This window comes from Amia ocellicauda, chromosome 10 (genome assembly GCF_036373705.1).
Source record: "Amia ocellicauda isolate fAmiCal2 chromosome 10, fAmiCal2.hap1, whole genome shotgun sequence".
In the NCBI taxonomy this organism is placed as follows: Eukaryota; Metazoa; Chordata; class Actinopteri; order Amiiformes; family Amiidae; genus Amia; species Amia ocellicauda.
The window spans coordinates 13,034,036-13,056,690 of NC_089859.1; the positions used below are offsets into that span (position 1 = coordinate 13,034,036).

The 22,655-nt window shown below is 36.3% G+C and overlaps 1 protein-coding gene across 6 annotated transcripts in view; it reads right to left on the reverse strand.

Annotated features, from left to right (window-relative positions):
* diaph2 (diaphanous-related formin 2) overlaps window positions 1-22,655 on the reverse strand; it is a 501,500-nt gene that overhangs the window by 145,916 nt on the left and 332,929 nt on the right. The gene's annotated exons all lie outside the window — the stretch shown is intronic.

A 22,655-nucleotide genomic window follows, 5' to 3' on the forward strand; every position in this document is an offset into this window, starting at 1 on the left:
CACACACACACACAACATCCACATAATCATATATATATATCACTGGCCTATATGATAACTTATACCCATCATTGTTGCACTACAATAGGAGCTTATCTCTGCCTGGCAGGGATCATACTACTGGAAAACTCAATTTTCTACAAGTTTGTATGACAAATCTCCTCATTATCTTCGCTATCAGATTTGCAGGCTGTCACACTATCAGAAGCTCTACCTGTCAAAAGTTCCAGTTGGTCAGTAAACAACCTTTTGCCTCTGGAGCATTTTTGATATGTACGCTTCGGTTGTCAACAAGTTGGTGTTAAAAGTTGCCACTGATCTCTTGACTGGTATTCTTATAATTAAAGCCCAGTGAGTCTCATTTACTCTGAACTTTAAATGCATGTCCCACCTTTGGATTGTGTGCATCTGCAATGTATTAAGCATCTAGATGAGGCTGTAAAGATCAGCCCCAGAGAACCTGAAGCTCACATAACACGTAACCTTCAGCCAGAACTAGTTTGACATAACAAAGCTATTTTCCCAAGTACATTCTCAATGCTGCATCCAGATGTATCCCCTCCAACATCATCAAGGCCACGGATTGCCTCAGGTTCTTTACGAACTTTGCCAGAGCATCACTTGAAACCTTGCTTTGTATGCTAATGTTATCAATAGGAAGGAATGTAACGGATTGATACTACACTGCTGGCTACATCTGGGATAGCACCTGGGACATTTCATCATCTCTGTGCATCTTTCCTGCTTAAATATTTACTTACAAAAATAATAAGACACTCACAAGGGGAAGTGATGTTTGAAACAAAATCCTACTTTCAGTAAACCACTGCAAACTGTTTAACTAGAGGAAGTCAGTAAGAGAAACAATCAAAATACCACACACACGAGGCACTGCTGCAAGCCCCAACAGAAGACATAGTTTATATAAAAGACAATGTATGCACTGCCTCAAACATAATAGTTTGAGCCTTTCCTTTTCAGATTCTTATGGATCACATCCTCTCCGATATTGCCGTAAAACCACTGGATACTACCTTAACCCCAGTTATCTCATTGCTGAAATCAACTACTGTAATGAAGCAATGTCTCCTGAGATTAAAAAGCAATTGGTGCAGAATGGTAAAATTGGTGCCATAAATGCTTATATCAAAGGATACAAAACATTACAGCACAGTCATTCGTCGTTCCCTACAGATACTGAAAGCAAGTAATTTTGAATAGAAAAAGGTGAGTATTTAGTATCCCGTCTCTCCCTCCTCTCACACTCTCTGAACACAAGGCAATATACACATTTCCAGTACAGACACACTTATCTTGATGTTCTCATGGAAATGTGAATTTTCAGGTAAAACAGAGAATTAATTAAAAAGGTCAACCCATCTGCACCAAGTTTGAATGTAACCATCAAACTAGAACCTTGCCTTCCCACATTGTTTTCATATTCAATTTTTCAGTTTTATCTTTTCAGACTAACAGCTTTTTAAAAACTCATTAGTACACAATATCCTGATTACTGACTCTTTAATTTACAAAGATGGTTTCAATATTTTCAGCAGCACTGATGCTACATACAGCTAAAATATATTCGCGATAAAGTGGTTTCATTTTAAAAGTCATCCAGAGGGCTCAATACAACACTGTTTCTTTGTTTTTAAATCAAAGCCTGCATGCCTAATTCCACATGTGTAATATAAAGAATACATTCATGCAGCCCTCTGTGTGTGTAATAAGAATGATATCACTGTATATGCTTTTTAAGTCTAAATATACAGAACAGTAGTGTACATATACGTAGTCAAAATATACAGTACTATGGGTGTGGTTCCGGTTATTGTTGAGGATAATAATTGGGTAGGTAGGATGGCAACTTATTGGTAAAATGCAACGGTGCTGTCATTTTTCAAATATTGTTGTTTCACACAGTACATCCACGAGACACACACATCTGCTCCTGACCTTTAGTAATAGTATCACTCTGTCATATTAAAACCAGACTGGAATCCTGAAATGGATATATACTCAAAGATTTCTGGGACAACTTGGTAAAAACGTCAGAAACGAATATACCACAGAATAAATTGGGTACCATTGACTGGAACTGCTCTGGGTAGACCTGGAAAGCAATGTTTTTATGAGAAAATTTCTACTACAATAAGCAATTGTGAAGCAGTACAGATCTAACCAATTTTGAACCAAGTGAACGCACACTGTTTGAGTAAGCAAGAGGTAGAGGAAACCAAAAAAAAACCTAAAAACATCTGAACATTTCTATGGAAAACACAGTAAGTTGACACTATGCCTGTGAGCCACTGAAGTGCCTTGCATTCAGCACAGGCTGCAAACTTTGTTGAACGCAATCATGTTTGAACACTTTGAGCTGTATACATAAAATATTAGCTCTCAAGTAATTATGGTGAAGTCCTGTGCATTTTTTTTGCCGTGAAAGACTTGATAAATACACCGGTTCCCATCTTTCACTTTGAATGACTGCAAACTGTAGAGACTTCAGAACCAATGAGCAGTATCTCTAAACTGACTTTGTTAATGAAACAAGCTGCACAGAAAAGAACAAAACAAAAGATAGAGCCATATGCCTACCCAACACACATGCATACACACACACACGTCTGTATATAAGTCTGTAAGCTCTTAGAAGACAATAATGCATGTGACACCAAGACTGCATACAATTAAGCACATGTATTTGACTTCCACACCCAACTTTCTGTATTAAAGTTATCTGAGATTCTGCTTTATTTGAGTCAAGTAAATATATTGGACAGCACCAAGAAAAAGTACATTGCAGCCAAATAAAATGTAGCAAATGCACGGGTTACAAAACTACCTGCTTCTATTTCTTCATGGTTAGAAAAACAAAAAATAATAAAAAAATAATAATTAACTATGATGCACTGCTACAAACCCTGTTTTCTTAAAGCTGACATGATCCTTGTCTTCTGGGGGTAGATTAATACAGAGTTCACAAGAAAACTTTAGCCCTGAGCTTTAGCCTGAGGTAGTGTCCACCACAAACAGCTCTATCATTCGACGAAAGCTTGGACAAATTTCCCACAATATCTTTGGTTTTGAACAGAAGAGATTACTAGGTTATTTGATTACAGTATTCAGAATCCTAAAAGGTATTGACACAGTCAAGCCAAAGGTCTACTTGAAGCACAAAAATTAAATGAGGAATAGAAGTTACAGCCATGTAGTTGAACCTGACTTTCGTTCATGAAACGGCTAAATTAAATTATGGAATCAATTAGCTACTGGAAATCAAACAAGCTGGATTGAATGGCTTTTTAGTATTGGGGTAAAATTTTTATAAAGAAGATTAACATTACTATTAATACTAAAATAGTTTATTTATGCCTGCAAAACTAATTTAGTTTACCTCAGCTGAACCTATAGGATGCTTTCAAAAAAAAAATTCAATCTTCAACGTTTTTCAGAAAATTGCTGTATTGTAAAAATGCACTCTCCCTGTATATCTTGTCTTATAAATGTTTCCCCTACATGAGTTATCTCATCCTGAAAAATTATATACAAATTGCACAGTTTTGTTTTAACATATAAATTGCTGTGTGATTCCATATTTACATTATACATTTTTTCTCTATAATAATGAATAACTCTATTGGATTCTCAGGCACGATAGTCAGACACAAGGCGTATTGGTGACAGATAAGTGTGTTTATTCCTTTAATTGGTTCCTGAAGCACAGAAAGTATGTCGCCTTTTAGTCCCCAGTTACCAATTTTTTGTAAATCTGAAGCTGGCTTTTTATTTTTCCATGTAAACTGTGCACGGCTATCAGTGCTAATGTTATTTTTTCTTTTATAAGTGGCAGGTACTGTTTGTCTTATTCCAAGTCTGTCTGATGATCAAGGTTGTTCTGCACTGTTGGGCCATGTGCTCTGTTCTCCAGAGCACACACTGTATAAACTTTCAGTAAATGTTTACAATGGTGTTCCACATTATGTGCTTATTGCTGGTTATGTTCACAAATACGTGTAGAGCAATGTTCAGGTGAGGAAGAGTTTAGTCATGCAATTCATTCAAATTTTTATTTATTTTTATTTTCTTTATTGCTTTTTCCTTCTTTCTCTGATGGCCCCAAGACAGCATCTCTCCAAGCTTTGTCACATCAAGTAAATAGCATTACATTACTGGGTTGTTTACTGCAGATGGCTGTCACATTCAGAAAAAAAACAAATAAGTACAACAATTGCCGTCTTATTTTTTTTAAACTGCGAGATGTTGACAGTTTTAGTATATAGCATATTGATTTGAATATATTTATCAAGCTTAGATACAGAGTGATACTACACGCAATACTTTCTTTCTAGAAAGTAGCAGTATGAAATAAATCACTTTTAGAAAATGAGACGATACAATTATAACTCTGCTGAGGCACTTTGTATTTGTCTCCTTCTCTTTCTCTCGCCCATATATATATTGTGAGCTGGCATCCAGGAGGCAAAACACTAAGACTAAGTGTGTATGGAAATTTGTCTTGAAAAAATAAAACTCCAGAACAAAACCATGACACTACAATCTGTCAGTTTCTTGATGTGCTCTCTTAACCACATAATAGGATGGTGTGCTTCTCCAGGAGGATAATGGACTGATTGGCCAGCCAATGAGAAGTCAGAACAAGCTGCATCCCTATGATTGGACGATTAGCCAATTAAGCACTAGGGCAGGGTAGACTACCATGGATATATAAATCGTGTTGGGGAAGGTAACAAATCTGTTACAAGTTAAAGAGTGAAAGTGTAAGTAGTAACATTTAGTAATTACCAGAAAAACAGTATAACTACAAATACAGTTTAAATGAGTTGCTTTTTCATGGTGATAAAAGAGCAAGGAAAACTAAAAACAATATGAAAACCTGCCAGATTCCCTGAGGAAATATGCGAGATGAGGGCTGCTGTAACAAATGCACCAAGCCACGATTTGCATGTTTTACAAACTTTCTGCTTTCATGGCAAATTACAGAATTCAAGAGGTAACAAGTACTCTAATCCACTGCCATATTACATGACGTCCAAAAAAGCAATTGGTACAATTGCTGAATAATTAAAAACGTAATAAAAATACAGTAAGCTTTTACATGGAACTTATTATTATTATTCCTCAGCCCTGTAGATGTACATATAGGAAATAATAATAATAATAAAAATAATGATAATAATAATACAAATAGTAAAGACTTATGGTCGGAGGTTATGGTTTACAATAAGCTGTTGATTCCTCATCTACAAAAGGTCCCTGCAAAGTCATTTGCTGATGGGTGAAGAAACATAATTGGATATAAAAAAGGTTCCCTGTCCACGCTGGCCCCTGTAACAATCACTGCATTGCAAGTGGTCGGCTATGACAGGGCAGGATTCTCATCTGGCAAACAGCATTATTTTCATTTCAAGCTGAATTGTCAACTTCTATAGAAATCTGCTGACAGGCGCCTGGGTTATAGCACTAACCAGGACACTACTATTCTCTGCATGCCTGTGCTTGCCTACACACCAAAGCATCCAAAAGCAACTGTTGGAGAGGAGGAGGATAGGGGGGTCCGGCCTCCTGACACGTCTGTCCACCACAAGGCAAATACATCACTCAGCCAAAGATTGTAAAGTCAGACAGGCAAGCTTCCTGTTTTGAATATTCCTCCTGACAGACTGTCCATTCTCACAGACCAGCCTAGTGTTCCCAGCAGGACATCCTGTTTCAAAGAATCAGTTTCAACTTTGTGTGAATCAACCACCAAATATCCTTCAAAAGCCTCAGGGTCCAACCATACCCCCCCCTTCCCCAAGCACCCTGTCATCTTCTTTGGGAAGAATTAAGATAAATCTGTTGACATTACTAATATCTGATCCAATGTAATGACAGACGTTTTGTGCTGAGTGACAGAAAAGGGTTGCTTCTTAGGTGAGCAACATGCTACTCATTTATCATGTCTCCAAGCTGACGGGACTCAATCCAGTCTTCCCCTCCGATTTAAATACAGTGAACAGCCCATGAAACAATGTTTTAAAATCTCTATCCATATTAATTCAAGAACATTATACTATGGGTGCGCTGGATTTAGGGCAATTGGAAGAGCTAGATAATTAAAATCATAATCTTTACTTTTTCTAAGTAGATATTTTGAGTATCCTGCACAAATTGGAAAACCAGCAGGGTGTTGTGATACTTCCCTCACTTACACGTTACAAACACAGGCTAGGGTTATACAGGTGTATTCAAGATGAGAGCATTAACTGGAAATGAATACAAAGAAAGGATATATTTAACCCACCCCCCCCCCCCAAAAAAAAAAAACTGTATCTGGATCTAGTGATTCAAACAGGGAACACTCACTGTTTGTTTTAGCTCAGCCAAGTATAAAGCAATTGTCTACACTGACCAAATTGTCTCTAACTAATATATATAATTTTAAATATATATACATGTTTTTGCATGAAAGGTTTTTGAGCAGAGGGTGTACCCCTGAAACGAAGACAGTGCTTTGCCATTTTTGGCTACAGTTTTCACACCCCTGCTCCTTTCTGCTCATTAGAGGTGTGTAGAGTCACCATTCGTTACAGAATCAAGGTAAAAATGACTGTGTGCTCAGATTCGTGTCACTATGCATCGTTTGCCTTGACATCCACCAACATGACAGCACAAGCAGGGCATAAATGAAAGCCATCCAGCTAGCAATTTATCAGAGAGAGTGAAAGAAAAGCTGTGAAAAACCACACGTGAAACCATTTGTATTATACCTTGACCATGCAAGGTCCAAAATTAACTGCCACACATTAAAAACAGAAGGTAAGTGTATGCAATAAAGGAAGGTTTTTTGGGGGTAGTCAAAAGACCTTTAAGAGTTGCTTTTGTTTCAGTGGCAACTTGGAGAAAACCTGTCTATTGTTGCTTCTCTGATACCCAAAGTTGCCTTCAGAACATGCACACGGCATTACTGAATGATGGAAGTGTGTTTCTGGCTTCTTTCGACTTTGCCCCAAATTATCAGGAATGGAGGGCTACGTTCCAAATATAGTTACAGCCTGTACCCACAAGATTGCAGTGCCAGCAATGGCAGAATTACTACTGTACAGCCTGCAAAGTTACAAATAAGAACTGTCCTCTCCAAAAAGGCATGAGTTTTAACCTTCCCAAGAATGGCCACAAGACAGTTTAATCTGCAAGTCTTTCTTGCAGGGCAGAGAAACAGGGAGCAACAGATGAAATTGCCATTTGTAAAACCCTTTAATTATCTGATTGTGAAGAGTGAAGGCAGTTGTCTGTCTGAGGTATAGAATAATGAGGGAGGGCTTTTTTGTACATTTTTCTTTTTATTCTTTATTATGAGCCATGGGTTCAGGAACTACAATCCTGTCAAGGGTGCTTGTGCTTGTTTGTTGCTAAGGTAACGCCATTGTTCTTGCCAACGGTACACTGATTTATAATGACATCCAGTCTTTTTTATATATTTTTTTAAGGATCCAAGCTTTAAAGCGCTTGTTCAAAGTTCCCTTTGAAATGGTTCAGATTCATTATCCAAACGACACTGGGACCCAACAGTAAAGACAAACTTGAAAGATATTAAGTTTTTTCTTTACTCTGATTGAGAAACTTGAAAAGAAGCTATTTAAGGTAAGCAAGGGCATAATCAGGCAATCTGTCCCTCGTTTTCAAGTTGTAAAGTGCTATACACACCAACCCGTTCTAGGTCTACCTGCACATTAGCTCGATAAGGCCAGAAATCATTTGGCATTGAACTATATATGAAATATATATTATAAAGGGTGTGGCACAGCATGGGTTGTGGGTCGTTCTGGTATCGGGGTGTGGCTTTGGCTTGTTCGAGTGCGTAGTCGTGGAGCCTGCTTTAATGCTTAGAGGGAGAGATGGGGAAAACGGATGGTCCTACAGTACCTCCCCTCATGTACCACTCCTTGTATGCTGTCATAAGGGGTTTTCACAATGGATTAGCTAAATAAGGATGTAGAGCATGCATTAAAAATAATAAGTAGTCTTCTGGAGTTTTTTGTCTTGTTTGTTTGTTTGTTCTATTCATTAATAATTAAAACATACATTCTTTCATTAGGAAATAGACAGACTGAAACATTGAATGTGCTTTTATTTCTTTATTACCTGTTATGTAAATAGATTTACTATGCCCAGGACATCATCATTTCTGGACTGCACAGTCTGGGGTCCACTCTGGTATCCTCATGGTTTCCTCTACTCTCCTCAGCAAACTTCAGAAACAGAAACTGGTGTCCATTACCTTAGTTACCTAGTTATATTTTGGGACAGCCCAGTTTTGGATACCCATCACCATTCTTTATATAGCACAGGATATGTGATATAATCCATTATGTGAGATGGGAGACTTACCCCAATACAAAAGTATTTTTGTCTGAAATGCAACCAATCAAATTTGAATAATGTTTAATGACAAATAGGAATCAGATTACAGTACCAGAACAAATATATCATGTTGTTACTCTCCACAATTGTGTCAGTATGTATTTATGTGTGTGTGTGTGATTACATATATATATATATATATATATATATATATATAATCAATTGCTTCTTGCCTCTAAATGAAGTAATTGCATCTTCAGCTCATCGCTTTTAAACCCCTGAGGTAGGCCCTTCAAGATTACAATGGCACACCACGGCTTCTTTTCTTATTATATTTTTTATTTTTTCAGCAAACACCAGTCCAGCCTCAATTCAAAAACTGAAATCCATAAGGTATTTATTTTGATCGAAATGTTATTTCATAATAACCTGCTGACGAAACTGCACTTAGAGTACACAGTTCACATGTTCGTGTGGTCACATCCTTCAGAAAAATACATAGAAATGTTTAACTCGTTTGATGCCATTCTGCAGTTTCCTTTATATAAAAGGATTTCAGTTTCGAATGTAGGGAAGTCCATGTGAAACATCTAGAGCTGTATTATTTTCTTGACTGGGAAGGATGCATTCATTGACTATTGACTGCCCTATGCAGGACTTCAGCAATGTTAATACAAAAATTGGGTTTTAATTAGAAGTGCTTGAATAGATTATTGAAGTTCAATTGCGGTTTTAATTAAAGATTTTAGTTAAAAAAAAATTATAGAAGCAGCATCATGGCACAATGCATGTGTTTTAAAAACAGTACAGGGCTTTTGAAAACTATAATGTAAAATTATTAAAAGTAATCTATGGAAACAAAAGTGTATGGTCAGAGCACTCCATGGCATATTTTTGCTAAACAGTTTATGAGAAAAAATGTATTGGAGTTGAAGTTGAAATAGCAAATTATGGAAATATTACAATCTGTAATCTGACCCCAATTTGTGCTATTTTTTTTTCTAAAGCTGTTGCTTAGAATATGTTTTTGTAACTTTACAGTTTAACATACTTTAAACAGGAACATTTACAAAATGGAAAAATCTGTAAACAATATATAATCAGCACAAAGACCACAATTTAGCTGCAAAAAAAAAAAAAAAACACTTGGGTCAGTATGCTACAGCCAACAGATCTAAAAATGTGCCTGCAGACACAAAATCTCAATCATCTTAATGTTTGCACAGATCAGTTAAAGGCTGCTGTAAGTCCCCTTTGGCAGCAAATAAAAAACAAATATATAAATTGCACCAGCAATAATGAAAGATTAACACGAACAGTAATAACAATGGTTATCTTTAGAATCAAGACTACTACCCAAAGGGGACGGGACATCGTTCGTTATCACAGAACTACCATGTACTAGGCAGAGGTATGGTCTGCCTGAGTGACAACATATGCAACCTATCGTTTGTGTCGAGTACTAAACCCTTCTCCATAGTATTTTCTGCTCAGGTTTAAAATAAACTTCTTGTGAAAGATGGAAAACAGAGTACACCACATCCAAGTACCAATTTGTCCATGAACCATGCTAATGGAGTGCAGCAATAGGACTTATTAACAGGTCACTGGATTTCACATTGCGAGGACTCTGCTCTGGCTATTTATAAGACAATTACTTTAAAACGCTTCTCAAGAAATGTACCCAAATATAAGCTGGCTTTCTCTACATATTACCATTCCATGACATAGCATTCTATCTTCAAAAAGTGCAAATCTGCACTGTGGCATTTAATGATTTCAAAATACAACAAACATATATATATATATATATATATATATATATATATATACACTCACCTAAAGGATTATTAGGAACACCTGTTCAATTTCTCATTAATGCAATTATCTAACCAACCAATCACATGGCAGTTGCTTCAGTGCATTTAGGGGTGTGGTCCTGGTCAAGACAATCTCCTGAACTCCAAACTGAATGTCTGAATGGGAAAGAAAGGTGATTTAAGCAATTTTGAGCGTGGCATGGTTGTTGGTGCCAGACGGGCCGGTCTGAGTATTTCACAATCTGCTCAGTTACTGGGATTTTCACGCACAACCATTTCTAGGGTTTACAAAGAATGGTGTGAAAAGGGAAAAACATCCAGTATGCGGCAGTCCTGTGGGCGAAAATGCCTTGTTGATGCTAGAGGTCAGAGGAGAATGGGCCGACTGATTCAAGCTGATAGAAGAGCAACTTTGACTGAAATAAGCACTCGTTACAACCGAGGTATGCAGCAAAGCATTTGTGAAGCCACAACACGTACAACCTTGAGGCGGATGGGCTACAACAGCAGAAGACCCCACCGGGTACCACTCATCTCCACTACAAATAGGAAAAAGAGGCTACAATTTGCACAAGCTCACCAAAATTGGACAGTTGAAGACTGGAAAAATGTTGCCTGGTCTGATGAGTCTCGATTTCTGTTGAGACATTCAGATGGTAGAGTCAGAATTTGGCGTAAACAGAATGAGAACATGGATCCATCATGCCTTGTTACCACTGTGCAGGCTGGTGGTGGTGGTGTAATGGTGTGGGGGATGTTTTCTTGGCACACTTTAGGCTCCTTAGTGCCAATTGGGCATCGTTTAAATGCCACGGCCTACCTGAGCATTGTTTCTGACCATGTCCATCCCTTTATGACCACCATGTACCCATCCTCTGATGGCTACTTCCAGCAGGATAATGCACCATGTCACAAAGGTCGAATCATTTCAAATTGGTTTCTTGAATATGACAATGAGTTCACTGTACTAAACTGGCCCCCACAGTCACCAGATCTCAACCCAATAGAGCATCTTTGGGATGTGGTGGAACGGGAGCTTCGTGCCCTGGATGTGCATCCCACAAATCTCCATCAACTGCAAGATGCTATCCTATCAATATGGGCCAACATTTCTAAAGAATGCTTTCAGCACCTTGTTGAATCAATGCCACGTAGAATTAAGGCAGTTCTGAAGGCGAAAGGGGGTCAAACACAGTATTAGTATGGTGTTCCTAATAATCCTTTAGGTGAGTGTATATATATATATATATATATATATATATATATATATATATATATATATATATGAAATACTACTACTACTACTACTACTACTACTACTACTACTACTACTACTACTACTACTACTACTAACTTGTGTTAAGTAACAGTGAAAATATAATGTACAGTACCAAACATGTATGTTAGCTATGGTTTTCCCCTTTTATGAATGTGTGTGGGATATGTGTGGTATTTTTCTTCACAAAATAAAATAGTTTCCATATAATCCATATCACTTCTTCTTTATTGACCTTAGGTGTAAAACAGAGTTAAATAATTATTTAAATAAAATAAATTAACTTAATCTTTTATTGAATATTATTTATATTAAAACCCTTATGGTATGCCCCAATTATGTCTATCTTTCTTGATGGTTCCTGAAATGGATCTCCAGCATGTAAAAGCCCTGAGATTAGGAACAACCTGTCAGATTCATCAAGGATTTTTCACCAAGATTAAATTTGACAACCATTTCTGTAAAACAAACTCATGTCTAACCTTTACATTATAATGTCTTGTACATTTTAAGATAATCATCCTTGCTGTTTGTTAGAGGGCATGTGTATGCAATTTAAATTATTTTATTTTCCTTTAGTTCAAAATAGCAGAAATGTTCCTTTGGTGCAAAGACCTCGTTACACTGAGCCAACTTCTTCTTAATCCACACATATTTTGCATGCATGTATGTGAAACCGAGATAAGAAGAACAGATCTGTTTTTAAACAAAAATTGAAAGAAATTTAGGACACATCTCCATGGATTGATCTGAGAGGAGAATGCATTCTTCAGGTGTGACAGCTAGAACATTTCAGGGCAGGAGTAGCAAAAAAAAAAAAAAAAGAAAAACTATTTAAAGCAGTGAAGAAATATTTATATACAATCCAACACCACACATCAGCACTTCTGATTCTGTGGATTTGGTGTCAACACTTAAATTCTTTATGGAATTATGCACATTTTTGGAAAGAAATGCTAATGCTCACAAGGTGATATCATTGCACATATAATGGTGAATTTTATACAAAATTAAGTACTAATTGATCAAAAAGGAAAGATAGATTGCGTATTAAACCCTGCTTATCTGAAAAAGAGAACACTGCCCAAAGGGGAGGGGTTAAGCCTTTGGTGTTCTCAAATTGAAAGATAACTAAAAATCTCTCTCACTCTCGCTCTCTCTCTCTCTCTCTCCATCATTTCCAATAATAAAAACACCCAAGAGAATAACCTCATTGAAGCTTTGTAAAAAGTATAAATTAGAGTACAAGGGAAAATAAATCAATAAATAAAAAATGTGTATCCCATGCTGGATAGTATGAGGGTATTTTGCCTAAGTTGTTTTGCCAACAGCTATGAGCCAGTGTGTCTGAATGGAAAATGGCCATTTTGTGCCAATTCTTTATTATGCCGCAGTGACTCCGAATGAAAATGGATAATAGATATATTCATGACTGCATTAATAACCCCAGACTTAAACTTTTTTTTCCCTCTTCTCTCAGACTCAAAACTACTTTGCCCTTGGCTAAGCCTTATACTAAATAGATTTATGAGAACATTTTTGTCATATTTTCTCTTTTCCCCGACTGTCAAGACAAATAGACACAGTGGTCCTGACTGAGTGGGATCGCCATGTGGACATTTGCTTTCATTGTAAAGCCATTTCCATTTATATTTTATTCAGGGAGTTTTAACTGGGGTAAATTGGCCAAAATATAATTTTCAGAGATATGCGGTACCCCTTCTTGGAGTTCCATCAAATGAAAACGTCTTTCAATGCATTTGAATGACTGAAATATTACACTAATTGTAATCATGAGACAATGATTAAATGACTGAATTCTGATGGGAATTTTAAGTACAAAAGCAAAAATACAATTAAATATTAATAATTTTATACCTCACAAACTTATATCATGATTCCACATTATAACTGTGTAGGGGTATGAACTTTATTACATCCTTTCCGAAAAAGTACAAGATATAAATTCTACAGTAAAAGAATAAACAATTCCTTTACATTTTCTTCAATGAGAAGTATTACAGTGTTTTCAGCGTTGTTATCCATCAGCCAGTGGTTAAGATTTTCTCCATAAGCCAATGAACAGAGGGTACTCTTTGTAAAGCTCAGCCTGACCCCATTTTAGCTTGACTAACATTTCATATATTTCCAGTTTGTTCCATTTAACTAGACATTAAGATGTTAGGATGAACTCCTGATCTTTTGCTGTATCACCTTTCCCCAGGGGAAATTATCAATTTTTAATTATCATTTCAGAACATTAAGCAGCTGTGCAGTGAAAGAAGGGCACACACACAAGCCCAAATTCCCTGGGAAGATAGCTCAGCAAAATATGACATGTGCAGCTCGCCACAGGATGCCAAGAGAGTTCAGGGTGAGAGCAAATACGTCCACTGCCTACACGTCACTCAAATGGACACCACTGGTTGCGTCAGATACAGGAGACAACAAGAGCCCCCAATTCAGAGAGATTAAAACCCACCTTGGACACTGAAACATGGTCTTATAACTGTGTGGTTTCCAACCTAGAGCGTGTATCAGACCAGTACAGTGTACTGCAGTTGCCATCATAATTCAGGAGTAGAGTAAAGGTGTGTAATAAGAGGAAGCAATCTCTGAAAAGTATGAATAAACTAGAAAAGGAGAAGCTGCTTTCTAAATGTGTAAAAAGCCTATATAACAGAACTGAATCTAATAAAGGGTCCTATTGCCATATTATTGTGTTAAAGTCAACAGGAAAGGGTGGATCAAAGCCCTTAAGAGGCATATGGATTTTTTTCAATTTTAGAGTACATGGACTTAAGGAAAATGAAAAGTCCAAAACCTTTCACTGTCCCCACTGCATCCTCATCAGAAGAAGTACTGCACCAAAACTCAGTTTTGCTTATGTAGGGCACTGATCAGATAATAAATGGATAGCTGAATAGTGGATTTGTTAATAATTCACACAACAAAGCAGGGATTAAACTATGTTTAGCCAAAGCCTTAAAAAGTCACAGTTGACCTTTGGTAATTCTAAAAGTAACTGAACAAAAAAAGTTAAAAATATAACGTCAAAACTGTTCACAGATATGCAACTCTCAGAGTCAGAATAGCTGACAAACCCAACTTTACATTTTAATTAAGATTTTATGATGACATTAAAACATTTTCGAAAAAGCCAGTATCCCAATTATTCAGCATGCAATAAAACATTTTTAAAGTCACCATGGGGTCACAAGAAACACACTCAGCTTATTAAATTATTATCATTTATAAGCACTTTTCTTTCTTAATGTTTGTATTTTTAATTAATTATACACAAATAAAGCACCTTTGTGGCTTTATTTAATTACATGGGGCATGTCTAAAAATTGAAAAGTGTCCTCCCTGAATTAAAGAACTTGTCCCTCCTACGCATTCTGATACGGATTTACAAGCCTCAGAATAAAACACAGAAAGGATTGGACCCGTGTTGTAATTTGCCACAAAAAATGAGCATAAACCACAAGTAAAAATAGTTCCGTAGATGTTTCATAAGTTAGCAGCTTATCCATCCATTATTTGTTTGGGAGAACATAATGTACAAATTAGCAATTTGTTTTAGCTTATATATATATATATATGTGCTGGTTTCACAAATACAGATTAACACTGCTTTTGGACAATCCAATATTATTCTGAGTAGGGCACTACTCGAAGTCAGTAAAACTAGCTGTAAGTGTTTTACATCCCGCTTCAGACCCAGTTATGATTCTGCTGCAGAGGAGATAATATTTAACAACTCCTACTAAGTTGTATGGAAGGGTTTATATATTTATGTCTTTGCATCCCTGCCCAACTGAATTATAGTGTACCTAGAGTTAGTAAACATGATTTTTACATCAATATAAAAGTAGGCAGATAGGGAGGATTGTTTTCAAAACATTCAAATGTAAAACGTTATGTATATACATCTATATCTGCATACATGACCCTTTTCATTTCCTGTACTCAAATGAGCATCACAATTTATATGCATATGTGTGTGGCTGTGTGGAGCACATATATTATTTTAATATCCGCTATGAAAAGGAAAGACTGAAATGTAGTGGAGTTATAGAGGCATGGATGTAGCCAGTTGTTCATTATAATTTGAATTGTACACTTACTTTGCCCCTAAATCACATTCTGCAGGATCCAGACTTTCCTCTAATACATCATATACAAGTAATGTATGGATTTTATGTCTGATTCAATTTCTTTTAGTCTCCAGGTCTACAATATTTGCATTTGAGGTCATTAGCTCTTTTCTGCTATTTCAAGTAGGTATACTATACTGTTTATAGTCCGAATACAACATTCATACTTCTATCAGTTATACAAGCACTGTGTCACGCTACATAGAAGAAGCTTCATTTGTAGTGAGATGCAGCTTTTAGCACAACAACATGGTGTTTTTATGAAGTGGAAGAATTATAAATAAGATGCACATTATGCAAGCTGTTAAATTAAACTGATCAGACATGTACACAATGCATGGGTGAGCATTACATAAGCAAATTTATGGTATATCCTCATCTCAGCTTTTTTCATATATGTTAAACATATGGCTTTTGATTGTATGAATGTTTGTTGCATATTTTTCCTGTAAAGAAGAAAGGCGACATGGTTTTAACAAACATGTAACACTTGTTTAACATTGCAACAGCAATAAAGACAAACATCTTTCTAGGAACCTATGACCAAGTAACAAAATAATGACTGACATTAAAGTGAGAATGACAGAGAATAAAGAACAGGAAAAAGCACAACAGGAATATAATCTAGGGCAAACAGTGCCCTATAATACAAGTTAAAAACTTTTTCTTTCTAGCCAGCTAAACAGTTTTTTTGGCCCTACTCTTTAAGATATAAATTCCATCAGTTTGCAAACAGAGATGTGAACACTACAGTACAGAAGATGACAGATACAATAAGGGGATCTTTTAGAAAATATCAGCACTGTATCTCTCCATGGGTCTGGCTCCAGTTCTTTCTTAAACACAGCAAAAGATGAGATTCACATTCTCCACGTCTTTGCCAGTGATGCTATGAACTGAGCACAACCAATTCCTCTATTCTTCGCAAAGGAAGACACACTGTAATTAGGACAAGAGTTTTATTCCCATGTTGGGTGCCAATCTTTAGACCACACCCGTTGCTGGAACCAGACTTTAGCAGAAGGTGCATTCAGAGTGCCACTGGGGAAGGAAAATCTCCCCTCTATTTAGGCCCTGAGGTAGAAGACTGTTCTTAAGCAATAAAAGATGTAATAATGTGTGCTGGGAGCTGGCTAACTAGCCAACATGGGAACACATCGATCATTTTTTTCTTTCACAGTTCCAAAAGCCCATGACCTAATCATTGGCACTGTAGACAGAAAGCTACTGACTGTGGAATAAACCCAGCAGTGGGATTCTCTGTTTAGCCCTGACTTCTTCCATGTCCATTTCGTCCCTCACTAAGTGAATCGTGCTTGAGAAAGCCAGTAAAATGACTTTTCCCCTTTGTCAAGATGTCTACACGAACCTAGTACAGACATAAGCTGATGCCTAATTCAAGGCGTTTGTCTTCTTCTTAAATGTCTTTTAATGAGAAAACACTTGCATAGATCTGCAGTTTTCTATAAGTGATATCATGATACAGGTAAATCTGAGGTGTTAATTGATTCGCAACGAACGATCCTTAATGTTGTGAAGTTGTTTAATTGCTTTATTCATTATTTAAATATCATGGGACCATTAAATAAAGACAGAACATAGTTAAAAGGGGTATTTGTCAGAACTATATTAATGATTTCATTTACGTGTTGGACAACCATTTCACAATAATGTGGTTATTATTGATTTTGGAATTAACACTGCCTTTGGAATTAACATAAATTTACATCATTAACATGACAGGAAATTATATGAGGCAGTTAACGTGGAAAAATCAGGGGGTGCGTATGCATTATAAAGCAATTAGGATAGTTCAGCCTACAATAATATGTGCAAAAATAGGATTCAGGTACTTTCCTTGTGTCGTATTCTCTATTAAAAGACACCGAGGTTAAGAAGGGGAGAAGGTTTGCTCAAGTATGCAATCTGGGGAGAGTGGAAGCAAGGCAAGGATTACCTTTGGCAAATCAGCCACGACTGATTGCTCTTTCCAATCAGATATATTAAGAGCAGAGAATCAGGCCTTTAAAATTATAATTATTTAATGTGTGATTATCTCTCTTTTTCCCTAGTAATTGTCGCAACAAGCAAAAAGCTCCTGTTTGTGAGTTATAGCATCAAAACAGCAAGCTTGAATCACCTCATTGTGAGTAAGTGGTGTATTTTTAGCAGCTCCATCTTGTTTCCCTTATGCAAAAAATAAATGTGCTTAGCTACTTTTGGTACATGCTGTGCATCATTGATGCATGCAAAAAGTAATTGAAGAAAATATTAAATAGCATGGATATAAAAATAAGTGCATGGATTCTGCTAACTGTAAGTCTAATCTATAAACAGGTCAGTCTCAGATTGGTTTTCATGAGAATGTTTTGTGGAACAAATCATACGTCATGACAAAATACTGCCTAAGGTTGGGGTGAAACATATTCCAAGTAAATGCTCTAGCAACCTCACCTGCTCTTTTACCAAATTACCTGACAGGAAACCAAAAAGCTTGTAAAAGATCTGAGGTTAACAGGTAAATTATTAATCAGCACATTGCTGTTAAACATCGCTGTAAAAGCTCTCTGTGATGGGTATCAAGCTTAAACTGGGCTTTCCATTCCCTCATATCGCCAAGCGTCTTTGTGCAAGCATTCATAAGAGCCCTGATTATATCAAGCTCACCAACGATGACAGCTTAGACATGAATTTCCTTCATGTATATAGGAAAAACCAACAGAATAAAACATAAGCTATTGAGACAACAGAATCCCCTTCACATGAGGTGAATACATGGAGGAGGGAGGGGGGGAGAAAGAGAGAGAGAGAGTGAGAGAGAGAAACAGAGAAATACAAACAAAGTAAGAAAGAGAGAGAGAGAGAGAGAGAGAGAGAGAGAGAGAGAGAGAGAGAGAGAGAGAGAACTTCACAGGGTTATTTTAGTGACTGTATTTCACCATGTCAAACCCCAGATCCTATTCAGTGCAGCTGCAGAACAGCATGTGTGTATGTCTCCATCCGTGTCAAGCCCTTGGGTTATAATATAACACTTGAGGAGGGCCCATTCTTTTTTAGGTTGCCATTTTGAATGAAGGTTTTATTTTAAGATCAATGGATTGTCATGATAATGTGTATTTAATCCTTGGCTTAGGGCCTTAGGAGAAAAATAATGTTCAATTTGTTTACTATTCAGATTGCTTAACTTTATCTCAAGTCATTCACCAAACTAGACACATCTGGTCTGAGTGGGATGACTTACATTTGATGTTGAAAAAATGTAGAAACTGTTAATAATTAAACCAAAAATTAAAATGAATAGCTTCACATTTAAATAAGTTGATTTACAGCGTATTCCTAAAGTTAATTGTAAAACATCTGCATAGCTACTTTTGATTTCATCAACTCACTGCATACTTATCTTAAATCCCATATGAATTATTCACACTTTTCTGGCATTTTTAAAAATGAAGAATGGAGCCATTTGATTTACAAAAATCTCAGGTGTTACGTGAATGCCTACTGAAGCCTGATGCTCTACTACAGATCTAACACTTTTATACTCTTGCTTCATCTAAAAAGTGGTTAAGAGACAGGATAAAAAAGACAGGAAATATTAAAAGGATGTTCTGTTTCACAGCAAATGCACAAAGTTATTACTGTCGTGTTACTTTTTATTTGGAGCCAATCACATTTTTTGTTCTTGAGTTATGTATGACTTTGTGCTGCCACTGTGCAGCAGCATTTTTATAAGTCACCCCAAAACTTTGCTTTATGAGGGGCCTGCCAAGAAGCCATTTGTATGGAATTTGGTGACCAAACTTGGTGAATATTAATTAAGAGATTAATAAATCAAATGAGACCTTATATGATGAATTTGCTTGTTATTTAAAAGCACTATATTGTATCTGAAAATATAGATTTCATGAGTTTCCGGAGCTAGTACGGGACACTGTCAGAATGATGGTCACACAAATAGATGCAGTAGAACAACCTACTTTTTGAAACATTGTTGATGACCATAGTAGATCAAAACATTTTAGAAGCTTCTTCAGATAAAACAATATTTCATGTTCTATCAATTATTATAATCTTAAAATGTAATTGTTTTTGTCATATGGGCTTAAAAGGAACAGCACCCTTGAAAAGTCTATTAGCACAAGGCTTGAAAGCTGAATAATTATTTAATTTGTTCTACCAACAATTATAAACATGGTCTAAGTTGTAAATAATAATGTTTTGTATATATTTTTAAAGATATTACATGTTTACATTAACTCTATACAAAATTATTGAGGTTAATTTCCCATGGACCACTGTTGTTCTTAATAAGCCCACTAAGCCCAGAACCCATTGTACCTCAGATTAAGAAAGCCTTAAATGAATTAATATTACTCAGAATACATCCTTTTCATTCATGAACTTATTTATTTCATTATTTTCATTATGGGGACAAAATGATTAGGCAGAAAAAAATATATAGGGACTTCAATAACATGATGGAAGCATTCTGAGAAGCTGTTTTTGCCAAAGATCTCTGACATGGGACTGCCAAGAGTTTTAATTTTTGACGGTCATACCACTTGTTACCAAAATGGGGTTTTGTTTCTCCAGCTCCCATCTCACCGCACCCACATCCTCCAGCCACTGGACAAGACAGTGTTTGGTGAAGTCAAAAGTAGGGATGCACTAATATGAAAAATCTGGGCCAATACCGATATCCGATATTCTTATAACAAAATTGTACGATACTGATATTTTCCTATTATTTATTGACCTAATAAAGAATGAGAGCAGGTCAGGGGGGTGGAGGGGACTGTACTGCAGTTTGTGTGTGCTATTCATATTTTGTTAAAACTACACAAGTAGAATACAACAAATCGGATGCTTAGTTAGCCACAGATAAAAGCCGCACCATCTGACAGAAATTTAGGTCAGAAATATTGTCGATTTTAAAGCAATCGGCCGATAGCCGATATAGTAATGCTTGATGTGCCTTCCACGGCTCTCAAGCCAGAGAACATCATCAGTGGCTTTGAGAGCACTGGAATATTCCCTGTGAGACAGAGCCAGGTGGAGAGACAAGTGTCCACAAATCATGCTCCTTTTCCTGAAGCTCCTGTGCGGACTTCCACAATTCCATGTGATGGAAATTAGTCTCAGATAATATAAAAATATGATTTTAATTGGTTAGGTTGGTTATTTGAGGTCTGAATTCAATAATCTATAAAATATTAAATGCTTAATACAATTTTAAGCATTTACTGTTAAAACTCTTATTTGACTTATTTGGGACCCATGTGGCCCATGTCACTTTTCACTTTAGCAATTAAATAAGTTAATTTAATTTAGTCAATGTATGACAAAATCTACCACAAGTGTTTAGATGAGAGATTAATCTTTGATATAATACCCACTTTATTGGGAAGAAAACATGTAAAACTAAAAAAGATTTTGGTGGGCTCAATTGGGTCACTTCATGAATTGATTAACCTATCCCTTGGTTTGGATACAGATGACCAACATGTTGCCTAAAGTGATGAACAAAACCACACTGTAACTGTGACAGATGGGTACACTATATTTGAAGACAATTAATTTAAATAATTGGCAAATCAAGAATGTATATACAAATATATATTGATTAGTATACAGTACAGTAGAACAGAGACATCACTAGAGGAGTTAGACCAAGGCAGAGGGTAGCATCCTGTTGTGTACTGATATAAGCCGTCTTATTCTGAAAATGTACACAATAGCTAGCCATTAGTGTACATAACAATGGTGTAAAGGGGGTTTCATCTATGACTATGAACATATTTCCATCATGTACCAATCCAATAGACTTCCCTTGCATAAAAATACCAGGCCTACCTGTAATTACACCACTGGGACAGTGAATCACCACTCATGTCAACCGATACAGGCCTGCATTTTGGAGCAATTAAGTGGGTCACATTTCTAAAGTGGGACACCCATCTTGCCTTGTATGTATTGCTCTCCCCTTATGCCTCATTAGGCCTTTTTCTGTGGCCATCTCAGCATAGATAAGAGTCCCCAGTGAACCATTATGACTTTCCCATTGTCCATTAAAACCAACGAAAGATATGATCATTGGGAATATCACATCTTCTAGAAGCAGGACATGATCCAAGATTTATATAAAAACGAAAATGTAGGGATTAAAAGTGGATTCTTTGCCATTAATAAGTTTTATTCCATCAAATGCAACAGTTTTAATTAAAGTTCCCTAACCCTGTTTGGTCTAATCCCCTGAGCCGACCTATAAAACACTGGAGGGTTTAAATCAAGCTGTAAAAATCCTCAAAGCTGCAAGTTTAAGTGCTAGCCACAGGAGAAAACCAATAAAGGATTTATCAAACATGTCTTGTAAACCAGAGAAGCTTCCAGGCGGACGAAATAAAAGAGAAGCAAAAGGTAAAAATTCCAAGGTCACTGAAGACAAACTGTGGAGCCTGAAGATAGGATGAATGATTTCACCTCAGCGAAAAGTAAAGATTAAAATAAGTTTGCGTATGTACATTTCTCAGATAAGTCTCTTTAACAAGTCAGTGGGTCTCTTTTAAAATAGAAAGAAACCTATTCAAAGTCATGTTAGTATCAAGATGAGAGTTCCTGTCTTTTCACTGTACACATTGTTTCAGGAATGCTTCACGAGAAACAAGAAACTATTCTGACAATCTGAATTGTCCAACTTCACGATGAATTTTATATAGAATATTTAACACAGGCACCTTTTATTATGAGCATATAAACTTACGTCTGAGAAAAAATAGTAATACATAAAACAACTGAATCCTTAATTAAGTTAATTGGTAGCACTTTCATCGTTAATCATCTTGCCGAAATACAATACTATAAACTTATTTTTTCTCAACTTTGAAGTAGCCATAGGAGGAGATATTGCACTAAAATGTGATTATTTAACTTGTCAGGAAACAGCTATTATCGTTTACACTTAACAACTTCTTTCCATTAGGGCTCAACAGTGCCAGTGTTAATCAGCACTTACACAGAGTTAATTCCTCAAAA